The sequence below is a fragment of the Lithobates pipiens genome, unplaced genomic scaffold (assembly GCF_037356315.1).
Source record: "Lithobates pipiens isolate NorthernLeopardFrog02 unplaced genomic scaffold, aLitPip1_a1.2 Scaffold_10, whole genome shotgun sequence".
Lineage (NCBI taxonomy): Eukaryota > Metazoa > Chordata > Amphibia > Anura > Ranidae > Lithobates > Lithobates pipiens.
This window is the reverse complement of record NW_027507686.1, coordinates 129,746,682-129,764,221: the sequence shown is the minus strand read 5'-3', so window position 1 is coordinate 129,764,221 and position 17,540 is coordinate 129,746,682. Positions and strand designations below refer to the sequence as shown.

Here is a 17,540-nt window from a genome sequence, read left to right as displayed (position 1 = left end):
TGGTGTCAGCAGGACCAAAGAAACAGCACTGATCTGCCCAGTAGAGGTGTGCAGGGAGCATGTCAGCAGAAGTCTGACCACAACTGTGCTCCCACATAGGGATGAGCTGAGGGTTTGGTCTGAATCTAGGGTTGAACCAAACTTTGGTTGTTTTTGTGTTGGTAAGAACATCCAAGCTTTAACCCTTTCCTGCTGACGTAACATGGCCCCACTGCACTGGGCTTTTTTCTGGGTCACCTGTTTGACGTGGTAGCCTCTGATTGGTTCCCACAGCGATCAGTCACTGTGAAGCCCACCCCTGTGTTTCTCTGTGTGAATGGAGAGGAAAGATGCAATGGGGTTTATTTACTAAAGGCAAATCCACTTTGAACTACAAGTGCACTTGGAAGTGCAGTTGCTGTAGATCTGGGGGGGGACATGCAAGGAAAATAAAAAACAGCATTTTTGCTTGTACATGATTGGATGATAAAATCAGCAGAGCTTCCCCTCAGATCTAAAGTGACTGCACTTCCAAGTGCACTTGCAGTGCAAAGTGCATTTGACTTTAGTAAATCAACCCCCCATGTGTCTTTCTCTTTCCTTGCAGGGAGGAAAAAAAATGTAAGTAAAATAAATAATAAAAAATAAAATAAAAATTAAGAAAAAACACCTAGATAAAGGTTTTATCTAGATTAATGTTTGGGTCAAGTAAGGGTCAAGGTCAGGGACAGTATAGTTTGGACAGGATTTTTTTTGTTTATTTTTTTTAATTCGCATCAGTGTCAGTTAGTGTCAGTGTGTGTTAGCTAGGAGGAAAAAAAAAGAAGCAAAATACGCACTTCTGGGCTGTACTACGTGTATAAACAACACATAATATATACATATGTGGTATTGCTGTGATCGTCAGGAGCAGGAGAATTTTGGGTTGTTCTTTGGTGGTAGGTTATGTTAGTAACAATAAATACGCAGCTAAATTTAAAAATATATATATATTTTTTACTATTTTGGGACAGTTTTTCTTTAAAACAAAACCCCAAAAAATCAGGAACTATCCATAACCAATTACCACCAAATGAAAGTCCTGAAAAAACAAGGTATAATCCACCTGGATACAGAAAGTAGTTATGATGATATATATGGTTTTACAAACACATGGTAAAGTTGCACAATTGTGCTTAGGCACTAAGCCCGGTATAAATCCAAGGGGGATCGGAGATTCGCTGTCCAAGGGCCTCGGCTATGGAATGCTCTACCAATCAACATCCGGCCTGGAAGAAAATCACCTGGCTTTTAGGAAAAAACTCAAGACCTTCCTCTTTTAGCAGATGATCAAAGCTCGCCACAGCGCCTAGAGGCGATTCAGTTCGCATTGTGCGCTATATAAGTATTTCATTCATTCATTCATTCATTTGTTTCACCCTTAGGTGTGAAGGGGTTAACCTGATTGCCTGTGGACCATATATACATATTTCTACCACTTCTATATATGAAGCTACCCATTGTCACTCATTCCTAAGAAAGCATCCATAGGAACCAATGACATCAAAGAAAATCCCTTTGTTTATGTAGCAGCAATCACAAAATAGCTTTATTTGTGTGAAAAAAATGGTATAACTTTAATTTGCCTACAGTGTTGCTTGAACGAGCAAATGCAAGTTAAAATAGCACTGTGCTGAATAGCAAAAAATGGCCTGGTCATGGAGTGGGTAAAACCTTCCGGAGGTCATGTACTTAATAGTAGCTTACCCCCACCTCCCCTAAATACTCAATTCAGCCTGATCTAAGTCCAGTGCTGTGCATGCCTGCAGGAGCTCTCCCTGCTCTCACAGGCTTGTCTGAGACAAGCAGGAGCCATCTGCTCCTGCTGCTGTCAGTCAAAACCTTTGAGAAGAGAGCGGGGGGTGGGGCCAAGCCAAGCTGTGTGTCTAAATAGATGCAAACAGCCTGGCTCGGGATAAAGCACACAAGAGTTTTCCCATAGGAAACTGCTTCCTATGGGGGCACTCGGTGGGAGGAGAAGCCAGGAGCACCTGCAGAGGGACCAGGTAAGTATGACAGGTTTATTATTTGAACTACTTAAGGACCGATCCTCATTTTGAGATTTGGTGTTTAAAAGTTTTTTTTTTTGCAAGAAAATTACTTAGAACCCCCAAAAATATATATTTGTTTTCTAACACACCCTAGAGATTAAAATGGCAGTCATTGCAATACTTTATGTCACACCTTATTTGCGCAGTGGTTTTGCAAGCACACTTTTTTGGGAAATTGAATTAAAAAATAAGACAACAGTAAAGTTAGCCCAATTTTTTTTCATATTGTGAAAGATAATGTTGCACCGAGTAAATTGATACCCAACATGTCACGCTTCAAAATTGCGCCCGCTTGTGGAATGGCGAAAAACTTTTACCCTTAAAAATCTCCATAGGCCACGTTTACATTTTTTTTACAGGTTACCAATTTTGTGTTACAGAGGAGGTCTAGAGCTAGAATTATTTCTCTCGCTCTAATTATAGTAGCAATACCTCACATGTGTGGTTTGAACACCATTTTCATATGCGGGCTCTACTCATGTATGTGTTCGCTGCTGCACGCAAGCTTGGTGGGACAAAAAAAAATTCTTATTTGTTTAACTTTTTATTTTTGATTTTGACACTGTCCTTTTAAAAAAAAAAAATGGGTCACTTTTATTCCTATTACAAGGAATGTAAACATCCCTTGTAATAGAAACAAAGCATGACAGGACCTCTTTAAATATGAGATCTGGGTTCAAAAAGACCTCATAATTACACTAACATGCAATAAAAAAAAAAAATTTGAAAAAAAAAAAGTATAATTCTCCTTTAAGAGCATTGAGCAGAAGTGACGTTTGACATTTCTTCCACCAGTCAGTGCTATGGAGCCGAGTGGGGGCTATCTTCCCCACACTTGGCAGCCAGCCAAGCAGGAGAGAGGCCCAGAATGTGTCTGCCAGCTACCGGCAGGTCCAGTAAGTGGCGGAGACTACGGGAGGGGGGACCCCTCCCCCACCCCTAAAAAAAGTGATCTTGTGGCAGATCTGCACTTTTATTTGAAAGCGGACCACTGGCTGAAGAAGAGTGGCCAGTATTTAAGTGGTTAAAAACATGATGTTTACCTTTAGAAAAGGTACCATTCTCCACTCCAATGTGTTTCTTAGCAGTAGGAGGTCCATAGGTGAGGGGGCTTCATTGGGTCTTCCTCCAGATGGACTTTTAGTCATTTTCTGCATTTTCTGGTTAGAAAAAGAAAGAAAGAGAATTAATGAAAAAATAAAATAAAATAAAAAACTTACCACTAGTAATGGCATCATAGCTGGTAGAAGTCTGCATTTTAGTACTTCAGCTCCAACCACTGATATTGTATCTGCAGATAATTAGGCAAATTAGGCGATCACCTAAGGCCCCGCAGTCGCAGGGGCCTCACGGCTGACTAATTTGCCTGTGATCAGTCACTGTTGTTGTCAAGGTCTCTCATCCCGGGCCGGTGGTAGCAAGTGCAGGGAGCTGGACAGTAGAGGCCTCTAGGTGGCAGCAGCAGCTGGATGACAGCAGCTGGCTCCAAGGCATCTGGGCAAGCTATCCAGTTGAGCTGCCCCATGATTATGAAGAGGAAGAAGCTCTTATGCTGCCTGGCTGACTGGCGAGAAGGTGAGTGCCCGTGCAGCATCCCTGTGTGCCTAAATAGGAGGAGCGGTGGGGAGACTGCACATAGTGGAATTGATTTTTCCATATTCCTCCATGCAGCCATTGAATTTCTGCAGGAAGGACTCTCTGGCCCCTACTTATGCTCCCTGGCTCCGCCCCTCCATGCGCTCCCTGGCTCTGCCCCACCTGCTCTCCGGCCCTTTCTTGTGCTCCCTGGCTCTGCCCCTCCTGCTCTCCGGCCCCTCCTTGTGCTCCTTGGCTCCGCCCCTCTGTTCGCTCCCTGGCTCTGCTCCTCCTGCTCTCCGGCCCCTCCTTGAAATCAGATTTGTTTCACAACTTCAGTCTTTCGTGAATCCATGCTGACTATTGCTTAAAATAATTTTTCCTAGCAAAAACTCATCTGTGGTTTTATTACCCTCTCCAGTATCTTCTCAACTATAGAAGTTAAACTAACAGGTCTGTAGTTACTTGGTAAAGACTTTGATCCATTTTAAAATATAGTCACCACACCACCTTACGTCAATCCAGTGGTGTATGCAGGTCATTAAACGGTCTCTAAAAATTAGAAACAATGGCTTTGAAAGAACAGAGCTCAATCATTTTAGGACACGTGGGTGTATGCCATCTGGTCCAGGTGCTTCATTCACCTTTATTCTGTCTAAAAATTTCTGGACCATATCAATTTAAAACTCTTATGGTTCATTTGGAATGCTCTTATGGTTCATTTGGGGCTATCTCATCAATATCATCCCCACTTGAGCTTGAAATATCTATCTATCTATCTATCTATCTATCTATCTATCTATCTATCTATCTATCAATGCTGTCTCTTCCTATAAAATTAGCAGATGTTATTGCTGTAAAGTAAAGCCTTCATAATATGGCAGTGCTCAAGTCAACAAGTCACATGCATGGATCAGACAACTTCTGTACAATATATTGTCCACAAATTTCTGAATGCTAATGCACAAGCATCCTTATACTCCCAAGTGTGTAACACATGACAGTGAATTATTTTAAAGTGGATGTAAACCCTGACATATACCCAGTGAAGTGAACAGCCTCAGATGATACACAGAGATTAAACAAATCTCCCTGAATAAATTTTACATATATATGTGCTGTCTTCAGCTTTATATATTCTTAAGAAAGTTCTGATCGTATTAGGAGATTTTATCTTCCAGGTTAGAACTGCAGTGAAGCCTGGGCCTACAACCAAGACTTGAATTGTTCAGCACTCTGCTAATCTATTTACAGCATTCTTCCCAACACAAAGCTCAGGGTGATTTTATCTCCTGTGTCAGAGAACTTCTCATGCTGATAACAGAAGAACAGGGCAGAAGACAGCTACAAGACATAGTGCTGCAAAGAGAGTAACCACTGCAGATATATGTGCCCAGCTCAAATTTCATGAATTGGGTTTACATCCACTTTAATTTAATCTCCTTCTCTCTGAGAAAATACAGGGAAGCCACTCTAAAAAATACTGGGATAATCAACCCTCATAAAGTAAATTCAGAAATGATCGGAATTTCTGAATAAAACATAATCTATTATATATTAAAGTTCAAGGTTTTTCCTTTTTTTCCCACTATAAGCCATATTATGTTGATACCACACTGTACTCAAGTGGGTACTTGATGAAAAAGGTCATCAAAAAAGTGTCCCCTCCCATCTACAAGACTTTTTCACATTTTCAGTGCTACAGAAGGAGGTTAATGGGTTAATGTACCATATACAGGGCTGGACTTACCATTGGGCTTGACTGGGCTCAAGCCCATGGGCCCCACCCAATAGGGGGCCCGCGGGCCCCACAGAGATACATAGCCGAGTGTACTCGGCTCGGCTCACAGTCATGCCCAGTCCCGCCCTATGATGGACATAACACAGGGATTGGGCGTGACTGTGAGGCTACTCTCGGCTCCGCTCGGGACTGCAATAGGACCCGAGAACCCGAGAGCCATTTTTAAATTTCAAGACTGCAATAACAAGGCTGCAAATGAGAAGGCTACACTGACAAGGCTACAATGACACTGGACAAGGCTGCAGGTGGATGGGCAAGGCTGCAGATGGACACTGATAAGGCTGCATCGATGGGCATTTAAATGTCATTTTTTTCCTTAAACTTCCTTCCTAAATGTTTTTTCCCTTAAAATTCCCTCCTAAACTTGGGGTGCGTGTTATACGCCGATAAATACGGTAATGTATAGAAGGTAGGGCCTGAAAGTGACTCAAGCCCAGAGGCCCACACCACCCTAAGTCCTGCCCTGACCATATATATATATATATATATATATATATATATATATATATATATATATATATATATATATACCGTGCCTTGAAAAAGTATTCATACCCCTTGCAATTTTCCACATTTTGTCATGTTACAACCAAAAATGTAAATGTATTTTATTGGGATTTTATGTGATAGATCAACACAAAGTGGCACATAAGAAAGGAAAATTCCTCTCTGAATCTCGGGCAGTCACCTGCGGAGTCCCTCAAGGCTCTCCTTTGTCACCCTTTCTCTTCAACATTTACATCCACCCACTCCTCCGAATCATCAGATGCTCAGACATTTGCTTCCACTCTTACGCTGATGACAAGCAACTTTATTTCCGGATCAATGGAAAAAAAGATCACCAACAACAACTTGAAAACTGCCTCAAATCAATAGAGGACTGGATGACCACTAACTCCCTCCAGCTGAACGAATCAAAGACAGAACTTCTTATCTTACACCCAAATCATAATCCCGTAACCAAAACCTTCTGGTCTCCACCCACCGTCTTTGGGCAGACTATTTCCCCAAAGACCAAAGCGAAGAGTCTCTGGGTTATTTTAGACGCACAAATGTCAATGGATGTGCAAATAGGAGCAGTAGTCAGTAGATCTCACCATCTGCTACGCATGCTTCGCAGACTCATCCCGTTTATCCCAAAGAATGACAAAGCAGTGGTAGTTGGAACAATCATTAATTCACGACTGGACTACGCAAACTCGCTTTACATAGGATTACCACAATATCAACTTGCACGATTACAACTGATCCAAAACATGGCGGCAAGGCTGATAACAGGAAAAAAAAACCCTGGGAATCCATCTCTCCTTCGCTGAGGAGCTTTCATTGGCTAACGGTAAAAAATCGGATCACGTTCAAGACCCTTTGCCTCACCCACAAATGCGTGCATAGAGAAGCTCCGCAATACCTAATGGAGAAAATAAATCATTACACACCAAACCGCAGTCTTCGATCAGCCAACAAAAACCTCCTCCTCGTGCCCAAACCCCGGTATAAATCCAAGGGGGATCGGAGATTCGCTGTCCAAGGGCCTCGGCTATGGAATGCTCTACCAATCAACATCCGCATGGAAGAAAATCACCTGGCTTTTAGGAAAAAACTCAAGACCTTCCTCTTCTAGCTGATGATCAAAGCTCGCCACAGCACCTTGAGGCGATTCAGTTCGCATTGTGTGCTATGCAAGTATTTCATTCATTCATTCATTCATAATTGTGTAGTGGGGAAGGAAAATTATAAATAGTTTTCATTTTTTTTTTTTTACAAATAAATATCTGAAACGTGTGGCATGCATTTGTATTCAGCCCCCTTTACTCTGATACACCTAACTAAAATCTAGTGGAACCAATTGCCTTCAGAAGTCACCTAATTAGTAAATAGAGTCCACCTGTGTGTAATTTAATCTCAGTATAAATACAGCTGTTCTATGAAGCCCTCAGAGGTTTGTTAGAAAACCTAAGTGAACAAACAGCATCATGAAGATGAAGGAACACACTAGACAGGTCAGGGATAAAGTTCTGGAGAAGTTTAAGGCAGGGTTAGGTTATCAAAAAATGATTCCAAGCTTTGAACATCTCGTGAAGCACTGCGTAATCCATCATCCGAAATTGGAAAGAGTAAGGCACAACTGCCAACCGTCCATCTAAACTAACAGCCAGGCAAGAAGAGCATTAACCAGAGAAGCAGCCAAGAGGCCCATGGTAACTCTGCAGGAGCTGCAGTGGTCTACAGCTCAGGTGGGAGAATCTGTCCATAGGACAGCTATTAGTTGTGCACTCCACAAATCTAGAGTTTATGGAACAGTGGCAAGAAGAAAGCCATTGTTGAAAGAAAGCCATAAGAAGTCCTGGGAGTGAATAACCTGGAAGGTGCTTTGGGGGAGATAAGAGGAATCCCACTCCACCTCCCTTGCGCCCATTAGGCATAGGGGAATGAGTCCAGTGAAGGGCACCCTGGGAGAGGGAAGCAGGAGAAGGGGTGTCAGATTCGTGGAGCCAGGTTTCAGTGAGAGCAAGTAGAGGAATTAGTGATAAATAGGTCATGAATGGAGGGGAGTTTGTTGCAGACAGAGAGAGCGTTGCAGAGGGCGCAGGAGAGGGGGGTGCTGGCGTTGAGAAGAAGAGGAACGGAGATTAAATTGTGTAGATTGCGACTACTGCCAGAGGGTGTTGGGTGATGGTTATGGGTGTGTTGGGTACAGTTAAATAAGGGAGGCTCAGGGTTAGGGGAAATATCTCCAGCAGTTAGGAGAAGCAGAAAAGTAAGTGAGGTAATATGAGAATACGATTTGAGGGAGCATGCTTCAGTATCCTGGTGTTATCATTCTCACTCTCTCATACTGGTCACTGGAAGTTCAACATGCACAGAGCAGCCCTGTTCCTCCCCTTCTCGGGTACCCTGCAGGCGCTCCTAGGCCCTCCCACCTGCCAAGCACTCCCAGAGCAAGCAGCTCCTGAACCACTGTGGCTTGGCCCCGTTCCCTATCTCGCCTCTTTGGCTCACTGGCTGTGAATGACAGCAGCATGAGCCAATGGAACCCACTGCTGTCTCAGCTAACGAAGAGGGAGAGTCCCCGGAGAGAGCCAAGGCTCTCTGGCACATCGCTGGATCACAATGGGTCTCAGGAAAGTATTAGAGGGGCTTGCTTTACACAGAAGGTTTTTTATCTTAATGAATAGAATGCATTAGGTATAAAACCTTCTGCCTTTAGAACCACTTTAATGATTCATGAAAATTTTAAAAGAAGAAGAGGACTCGATCTTGGACAAAGAAGTTGGAAGCTCAACAAAGATACTTTATTTTAGAAAATAGATGGTAGTAGATCTATTTATATATAGATACTGTATATCCATATCTATATATATCTGTATATCTATATATTGTGGCAGCAGGCAGGTAAAGTCACCTGGTTGTATCCAGGATGGTAAATATGTGTGTCCTAGATTCAGGCTTTATGCAGACTTTTACAATTAGAGGGGAAGAGTTAATGAGCCCAGCTGAATTAAGTGGGCTCATTAAGGCCTCTACAAAAAACCCCAGCATGCATAGGGAGATGCTCCATCCTGGAACCAGTTTTGTGTGTATAGACTGGGGAGTCTGAGATCTGTTCTGTGCGGTGAGTTAACGCCTGTGTGGCAAACCCCTACAATAGAGACAGGGACTGGGGCAGCACAAGGCTGCACCCAGTTGTTAGACAGGGAGTCTACGTGTGTAGTTAGAGGTCAAGCGGACCAGGATTTATTTTCTTGTTTTATTTTGTTTGGCTGTTATATGTATCACTGCATGTAGCCCAAATAAACCGGACTTTTTGTTTTTGCACCTACACCGCTGTCTGCTGTGCCTGACTTTGTGTTGTGAACCCATCCAGGGGGTCACACACACCCGCTACCGAGCGAACCCCCTCACAGTTGGTGGAGAATGAGGGCAGTTTTTTTTTTTTTTTTTGTTAAGGCCAGCATGGAGGAGATACTGAGACAGCTGGCTCTAGCAAATGCAAACCAGCAGCAAATAAATGCAGGTTTACAAAAGAGCCTTGCAGCTCAACAACAAGCCCAGCAGCAGGCAAATGCAAATCAGCAGCAGACAAATGCAACTTTGCAGCAGAGTTTGGAAGCCCAGCAGCAGGCAAATGCAAATCAGCAGCAGACAAATGCAACTTTGCAGCAGAGTTTGGAAGCTCAGCAACAAGCCCAGCAGCGATCTGAAGCCGCTTCATAGACCTGTTGCAGAAGCAAGAGCAGAATTTTCAACAGAAAATAGAGACATTAATACAGCAACGTCCGCAGACCAATGAAGCAAGTGGTTACAATAATACCGCATCCTTTGGTGTGAGCCGTTTACTGACAAAAATGACTGGAGAGGATGATCCGGAGGTGTTTTTGACCACATTTGAAAGGACTGCTGAAAGGGAAAAGTTGCCTAAGGAGCAATGGGCTGGACTGGTGGCCCCTCTGTTAACTGGGGAATCGCAGAAAGCTTATTATGACCTAGAGCCTGACCAAGCAAAAGACTATGTGGTGCTAAAAGCAGAAATATTGGCACGGCTGGGTGTCACCCTGGCAGTCCGGGCTTAGCGTGTGCATAACTGGACTTTTCAGGTTGGAAAACCCCCCAGGTCTCAAATGTATGACCTCATTCACCTGAGCAGGAAGTGGCTGCAGCCAGAGACTTTGACCGCACCAAACATTGTGGAACGTGTTGTTATGGATCGTTTCCTGAGAGCTCTTCCTACTGCCATCCAAAAATGGGTAAGCCATGGAGACCCAGAAAATGCAGATAAACTTGTGGATCTGGTTGAGAGGTACTTGGCTACAGGGAACTTGACCACCTCTTCCAGGGACTCACGGACTTTCCCCCCTAAGACCAGATCATTCCCAGTGGCGGGTAAGATGACTCCAAGGGGTGAGGGTGGAGAGAGTGAGAGGGTGGGAGTTCTACCTAAGGTCTGGCGGGAGCAGCCCAGGAAGCCCATGCTGCAAGAGGCAGCGAAAAAAATTATTTGCTACCGCTGCCGGCAAGAGGGACATATTGCAGCCAATTGCCCAGTTGTGGATGAGCCTATGCAATGTGACTTTATAAGGGAGAGACGTCAGTCGCTGTTTGCGACAGTTGCATGCACTGCCATTCGGGGACCTGAGAAACATTTATGTAAAATGTGTATTAATGGTAGACATGTTGATGTGTTGCTAGATTCAGGTAGCCTGGTAACATTGATAAAAGCTGAATTAGTTACTACAGAGGTCTCTGGGAAGAACAGGGTGGCTGTTATTTGTGTGCATGGGGACACCCGAGAGTATCCTGTAACTTCAGTGTTTTTTGAGACCCCCAAAGGTAACCTCTCTCATCAGGTGGGGTTAGTGTCTCAGTTACCACATGATGCTATTGTGGGAAGGGATTTTCCAAAATTCTGGGAACTCTGGGATTGTCCTGAGGCCCCCATTGGTGCCCCTATAAACCAGGAAGATGACCAGAATTCCTCTGGGAGTGGTGAGGACTCTCCTGAATTTCCCTTGTCGGTATTGGCGGGGGAAACTCGAGAAACTGGGGAGGAGCCAACATCCTCAGATGAAAACATGCCGTCTGTGGAGTTTTCGGATCTTGAGGTTCACAAGGAAAATTTTGCCACAGAACAGTTAAAAGACCCCACCCTAATAAAGGCACGGGAAAATGTGGTGAAAATAGATGGCGAGTTAGTGAACCCAGATAAGACTTGCCCTTATCCTTACTTCACTATGGAAAGGGACCTGCTATATCGAGTGGCTCAAAGGGCAGAAGAAACCATTGAGCAACTTGTAGTGCCCAAACCTTACAGGAAGTTGGTGTTAGAATTGGCTCATGGACACATTCTGGGAGGTCATCTGGGGACAGAGAAAACCAGAGAGAGGGTATTGCAGAGATTCTATTGGCCTGGGGTCATGAAGGAAATAGAAAAGTATTGTTCCTCCTGCCCTGTGTGTCAGAAGTCGGCACCTATGCCACATTTCCGTGACCCACTGGTACCTCTTCCTATCATTGAGGTCCCCTTTGAGAGGATCGCAATAGATTTGGTAGGTCCGATAATGAAGTCTGCTAGGGGGCATCAGTACATTTTGGTTATATTGGACTATGCCACCCGTTATCCGGAAGCAATTCCTCTCCGAAATACCTCGGCCAAAACCATAGCCAAAGAGCTATCCCTTGTTTTTAGCCGCGTGGGTATTTGTAAGGAACTGCTTACGGACCAAGGTACACCCTTTATGTCCCGGGTTATGAAAGAATTATGCAAGTTGTACAAAGTGAAGCAATTGCGTACATCTGTGTATCACCCCCAAACAGATGGGTTGGTTGAAAGATTCAACAAAACCGTAAAACAAATGTTAAAGAAGGTGGTGGATAGAGATGGAAAGAATTGGGATTGTCTAATACCCTATCTGATGTTTGCCATTAGGGAGGTACCCCAATCCTCTACGGGTTTCTCACCCTTCGAGTTGCTCTATGGGAGACACCCAAGAGGGCTGCTGGATATCGCCAAGGAAACTTGGGAAAATGAGAGTTCTCCTCACAGGAGTGTGATTGAGCACATCGCCCTGATGCAAGATAGAATTGCACAGGTAATGCCAATTGTAAAGGAACATTTAACCCAAGCGCAGTTAGCACAGCAGAGAGTGTACAACCGTGGGGCCAAGACCCGTACTTTTTCCCGGGGGGATAGGGTCTTGGTGCTAGTCCCTACGGTTGAAAGCAAATTTCTGGCCAAATGGCAAGGTCCATATGAAGTAATTGAAAAAATTAGTGAGATGAACTACAGGGTTAGACAGCCAGGAAGGCGAAAGCCGGAGTAGATCTATCACGTCAATCTGCTGAAAGCCTGGAGGGATAGGGAATCCCTAGTCGCAGAGACTTTGTCACAAGTACAGCCTGATTGCTTAGTTCCTGAGGTTGGAATAGCAGACACCTTATCGAAACCCCAACAACAGGAGGTTAAAGAGTTTGTACTTCGTAACAAAGAGATTTTCTCTGAGCTTCCGGGACAAACATCTGGCGTAGAGCATGACATTATCACCCCGCCAGGAGAAAGGGTAAAACTAAAACCTTATAGAATACCAGAGGCCCGACGGGAGGCAATACGTGGGGAGGTTCAAAGGATGCTGGAATTGGGTGTGATAGAGGAGTCCCAGAGTGACTGGTCCAGTCCTATTGTACTAGTGCCCAAACCTGATGGGAGCTGGCGGTTTTGTAACGATTTTAGACAATTAAATAAAGTTACAAAATTTGACACCTACCCCATGCCACGTATAGATGAGTTGATTGACCGGCTGGGAACAGCCCGATATATGACAACTCTTGATCTCACCAAAGGGTATTGGCAAATTCCCCTGGCCGAGTCGGCCAAGGAGAAAACTGCGTTTGTAACCCCAGATGGGGCATTCCAATATAAGAGAATGCCGTTTGGGTTACAGAATGCACCGGCAACATTCCAGCGTAAAATGGATAAGATTCTGAGGCCCCATCAGAAATATGCTGCAGCTTACTTGGATGATGTGATTATCCATAGCACAGACTGGGTCTCACATTTGCCAAAAGTACAAGCAGTCCTAGACTCTATCCGGGAAGCTGGGTTTACGGCCAATCCAAAGAAGTGTACCATTGGACAGGAGGAGGCCAAATATCTTGGGTACACTATTGGGAGGGGGGTGATAAAACCCCAAGTCAATAAAGTCGAGGCCATACAGAGTTGGCCACGTCCCAACAGCAAGAAACAGGTACGAGCCTTTCTGGGAATCGCTGGCTATTATCGACGATTCATTCCCCATTTTGCTTCTCAGGCTGTGCCCCTCACCAACCTGACAAAAGGGAAAGAGTCGGTTATGGTTAAATGGCCCCCAGAGGCTGAGGAAGCATTTCAGTCCTTAAAAACAGCCTTATGTAGCCAGCCAGTGTTGTACTCACCAGACTTCTCTAAGGACTTTGTTGTACAAACTGATGCATCAGACGTTGGGTTAGGAGCAGTGTTATCCCAGGTCTGGAACGGGGAAGAGCACCCAGTAATTTACCTCAGCAGGAAGTTAAAGTCCCATGAGGTAAATTACTCCACGATTGAGAAGGAATGTTTAGCAGTGAAGTGGGCTCTAGATTCCCTTCGGTACTATCTGCTAGGTAGGCACTTTGACCTGGTGACTGATCACGCTCCTTTAAAGTGGATGGCTCAGAACAAGGAGACCAATAGAAGGGTAAATAGGTGGTTCCTAGCCCTACAGGAATTTAACTTTACAGTTAAGCATCGCCCTGGTGTTAAAATGGGGAATGTGGATGCTTTGTCTCGGATACATGCGTGTCTGAATGCTGGTGTTACAACCCCAAGGTTGAAACAAGAGGGGGGGGTATGTGGCAGCAGGCAGGTAAAGTCACCTGGTTGTATCCAGGATGGTAAATATGTGTGTCCTAGATTCAGGCTTTATGCAGACTTTTACAATTAGAGGGGAAGAGTTAATGAGCCCAGCTGAATTAAGTGGGCTCATTAAGGCCTCTACAAAAAACCCCAGCATGCATAGGGAGATGCTCCATCCTGGAACCAGTTTTGTGTGTATAGACTGGGGAGTCTGAGATCTGTTCTGTGCGGTGAGTTAACGCCTGTGTGGCAAACCCCTACAATAGAGACAGGGACTGGGGCAGCACAAGGCTGCACCCAGTTGTTAGACAGGGAGTCTACGTGTGTAGTTAGAGGTCAAGCGGACCAGGATTTATTTTCTTGTTTTATTTTGTTTGGCTGTTATATGTATCACTGCATGTAGCCTAAATAAACCGGATCTTTTGTTTTTGCACTTACACCGCTGTCTGCTGTGCCTGACTTTGTGTTGTGAACCCATCCAGGGGGTCACACACACCCGCTACCGAGCGAACCCCCTCACAGTATATATATATATATATATATATATATATCTGTGTATATATATATATATATATATATATAGATAGATAGATAGCTAGATAGATCTATATATAGATTTATAAATATATACACAGTAGGGATGAGCCTGACTTACGTTCGACTCAAACATCAGGTGTTCACCTGTTCGCCGAATAGTGAACAATTTGGGGTGTTCGCGGAAAATTCAAAAGCCTATGGGAGAAATCAAAGGTGCTAATTTTAAAGGCTTATATGCATGGTATTGTCATAAAAAGTGTTTGGGGACCTGGGTCCTGCCCCAGGGCACATTTATCAATGTAAAAAAAAGTTTTAAAAACAGACTTTTTTGGGTCTGGTGTGAATATTAAGGGCAAGCCCAAACTAAAATTTTGAAAAAAAAAAATTGTGGGGGTCCCCCCAAATTCCATTTCATCCTCGGACGTACATGCCCCTGTCCTCCTCCGCGAGTTCCATAGACAGTTTCCCCTCAAGCCCGGTGGCCCTCCGAGGGAGAGGGGTCATTGAGGAGAAGGTACTGTCAGGGCTGGCTTAGCCCTTCCTTCTCTGGGCTGGCTGCTCAGCTGTCGGCTAATTGCCAGCTCTCTTCTCTCTCCATAGTTACCAGCTGTTCCTGATCATGCTCATCTAACCAGCCTACTTAAAGCTGTCCAGCTCACTTCACCTCTGCCTTTGCCTTGGTCACATCACAAGAAACCATCTCCTGCGGTTCTGTTTAAAGACTGGTTTGCTGACATCCCTTCTGGCTCCTTATCCTGCTTGCTGTTGCTCTACTTGGATCCCTGACTTCTGGCCTGGCTGATTACCTGATCTGGTTATTGAACTCTGGCCTGGCTGACTACTCTATCTGGTTACTGGACTCTGCCTTTTTCTATTTACCTTTTTATTTTTTTTTAATAAACAAGTGTGATAGTTTCATAGTTTCATAGTTGCTAAGGTTGAATAAAGACACCAGTCCATCCAGTTCAACCTGAGTGAGTGTTTACAATTGTCCCTATCCCTGTACACTCACATCGGTCCCTACCCTCAAGGAGCCCACAATCCAAGGTCCCCATTCATATATTAGGGCCAATTTTGGGCAGAGGCCAATTAGCCTACCTGCATGTCTTTGGATTGTGGGAGGAAACCGGAGAGCCCAGAGGAAACCCACGCAGGCACAGGGAGAACATGCAAACTCCAGGCAGGTAGTGTTGTGGTTCGGATTCGAAACAGCGACCCATTTTTACTGCTAGGTGGGAGTGCTACCCACTACACCACTGTGCCCCCACACTTGTTATTTGTATTTATTTATTTCAGGTACTTATATAGCGCAGTCAATTTACGCAGTGCTTTACATATACATTGTGTATTCATATCAGTCCCTATCTTCAAGGAACTTACACTCTAAGGTCCCTAACTCACATTCATACATACTAGGGACAATTTAGACAGAATCCAATGAACCTACCGGCATGTCTTTGGAGTGCGGGAGGAAACTAGAGTACCCGGAGGAAGCCCACACAGGCACAGGGAGAACATGCAAACTCCAGGCAGGTAGTGTCGTGGTTGGGAACCGGAAACCCTTCTTACTGCTAGGTGAAAGTGCTATCCGTTACACCACTCTGCCGCCGTAATTTAATATGATCCAAATCTGCAGTTCTTTCCACCACTTACCCTGCTGATAGGATGACATCATCGGCTGGGCGGAGACCCTGGAGAAGACACACAGGCTGAATCCTGCCTCTGCCCTGCCAAAGGTAAGACTGTACAAAAAAAAAAAAAAAAACAATGGTGATCAAATACCATCAAAAGAAAGCTTTGTTTCTGGGGAAAATTTCTATAAATTTTGTTTGCGTACAGCATTGCTTGAGCACACAATTGTCAGTTAAAGTAGTGCAGTGCGGAATAGCAAAAAAAGGGGGCAAAACCTTCCAGAGCTTAAGTGGTTAAGAAAGAAACATTTTCAAGTGAGCTTATACTGTATTTTTAATAAAAACTATTATTTCCTATTACAATGCTGGTGTTATTTACAGAAAGTGTATGCTGTGACCATAGATCTCCTTTAAACTGAATATCTGCCATTTTTTTTTTTATTATTATTACTTTGCAAAACAATTAATCAAGACCAGCCCACCAATATTGACCACAAATAGCCTTAAAGTGGTTGCAAACCTTTCTGTGGAAGTTGTAGCTATAGGTAAGCCTATAATAAGGCTTGCAAGTACTGTAAATATCTCCTAAACATGCGCCGTTTTGGAGATTTTCACTTTGTTTTGCCCCGATGATGTAATTGGCGCATTCATTGTGAAGAAACGCCCCCCCCCCTCCCTGTGCCATTTCTTTATGAGCGAGTGCTGTTAATGGCGGCTCCCGCATGCATGCTAGCACATTATGCTTTTAGTTTGCAGGGGCATCAGGGTTTACTTGCTCTTTAATAATTTCAGTAACTGCAGCAACTGCTAAAGCATCAGAATATGATGCAGATGAAAATAGAAACATCTTTATAGGCCTAAAGTAAATAAGGGCATAGTATTTACCCTAAACGGCAGAATAAATATATAATTATATTTTGTACAACCAAGGCTTCATGTATTTTAAATATGTTTACTTTTCAGGGTTTTGAGAAATAGTTTTTATAAGGATGTGTAATTCTGCTTTTCTTATACACCAAGATGGAGATACCTTCACACAATGCATTTTTTTCTCATGAAAAACGTAGATTGCTTATTATATTACCAACGTATTACAGTTATTTTTCATAAAATACTATTTGCAGACAATACACAGTACTCAGTACACAGTACTTAAAGTGGAGGGCCACCCTGAAAAAAAAAATATATTAAAAATTACAAAAAAATCTAAAAAAAAAAAATTAAAAAATTTTTATTTTTTTTACTTACCAGAAAGGCCTGTTGCCAGGCACATAATCATAATCTTCCTCTTCCTCCTCCGCTGAGATCTTCTGGTCTTCTCTCCTTTTGCGGCGTCTTCTGGGTAATGGGTCGCGCTGTGTTCTGGGAACTGTGTGTTCCAGAACACCACGCATCCCATTCACAAGGTGCTGCGTGACTCGCGCATGCGCAGTAGGAAACGGGCAGTGAAGCCGTAAGGCTCCACTGCCTGTTTCCCTTACAAGGAATGGCGGCGCTGGGACCCGAGAGCCGAGGGACGGGTCGGCCTCGGGCGGCCGACATCGCGGGCACCCTGGACAGGT

The 17,540-nt window shown here is 44.0% G+C and overlaps 1 protein-coding gene across 1 annotated transcript in view; it reads right to left on the bottom strand.

The window, feature by feature from the left end:
• Positions 1 to 17,540, bottom strand: part of LOC143925697 (uncharacterized) — a 93,287-nt gene that overhangs the window by 20,060 nt on the left and 55,687 nt on the right. Inside the window, exons 2-3 of the mRNA XM_077450160.1 lie at positions 16,001 to 16,089; positions 3,113 to 3,229 (exon numbers count right to left, since the gene is read on the bottom strand). The gene's annotated coding sequence lies outside the window, so the exon portion shown is untranslated. The remainder of the gene's footprint in view (positions 1 to 3,112; positions 3,230 to 16,000; positions 16,090 to 17,540) is intronic.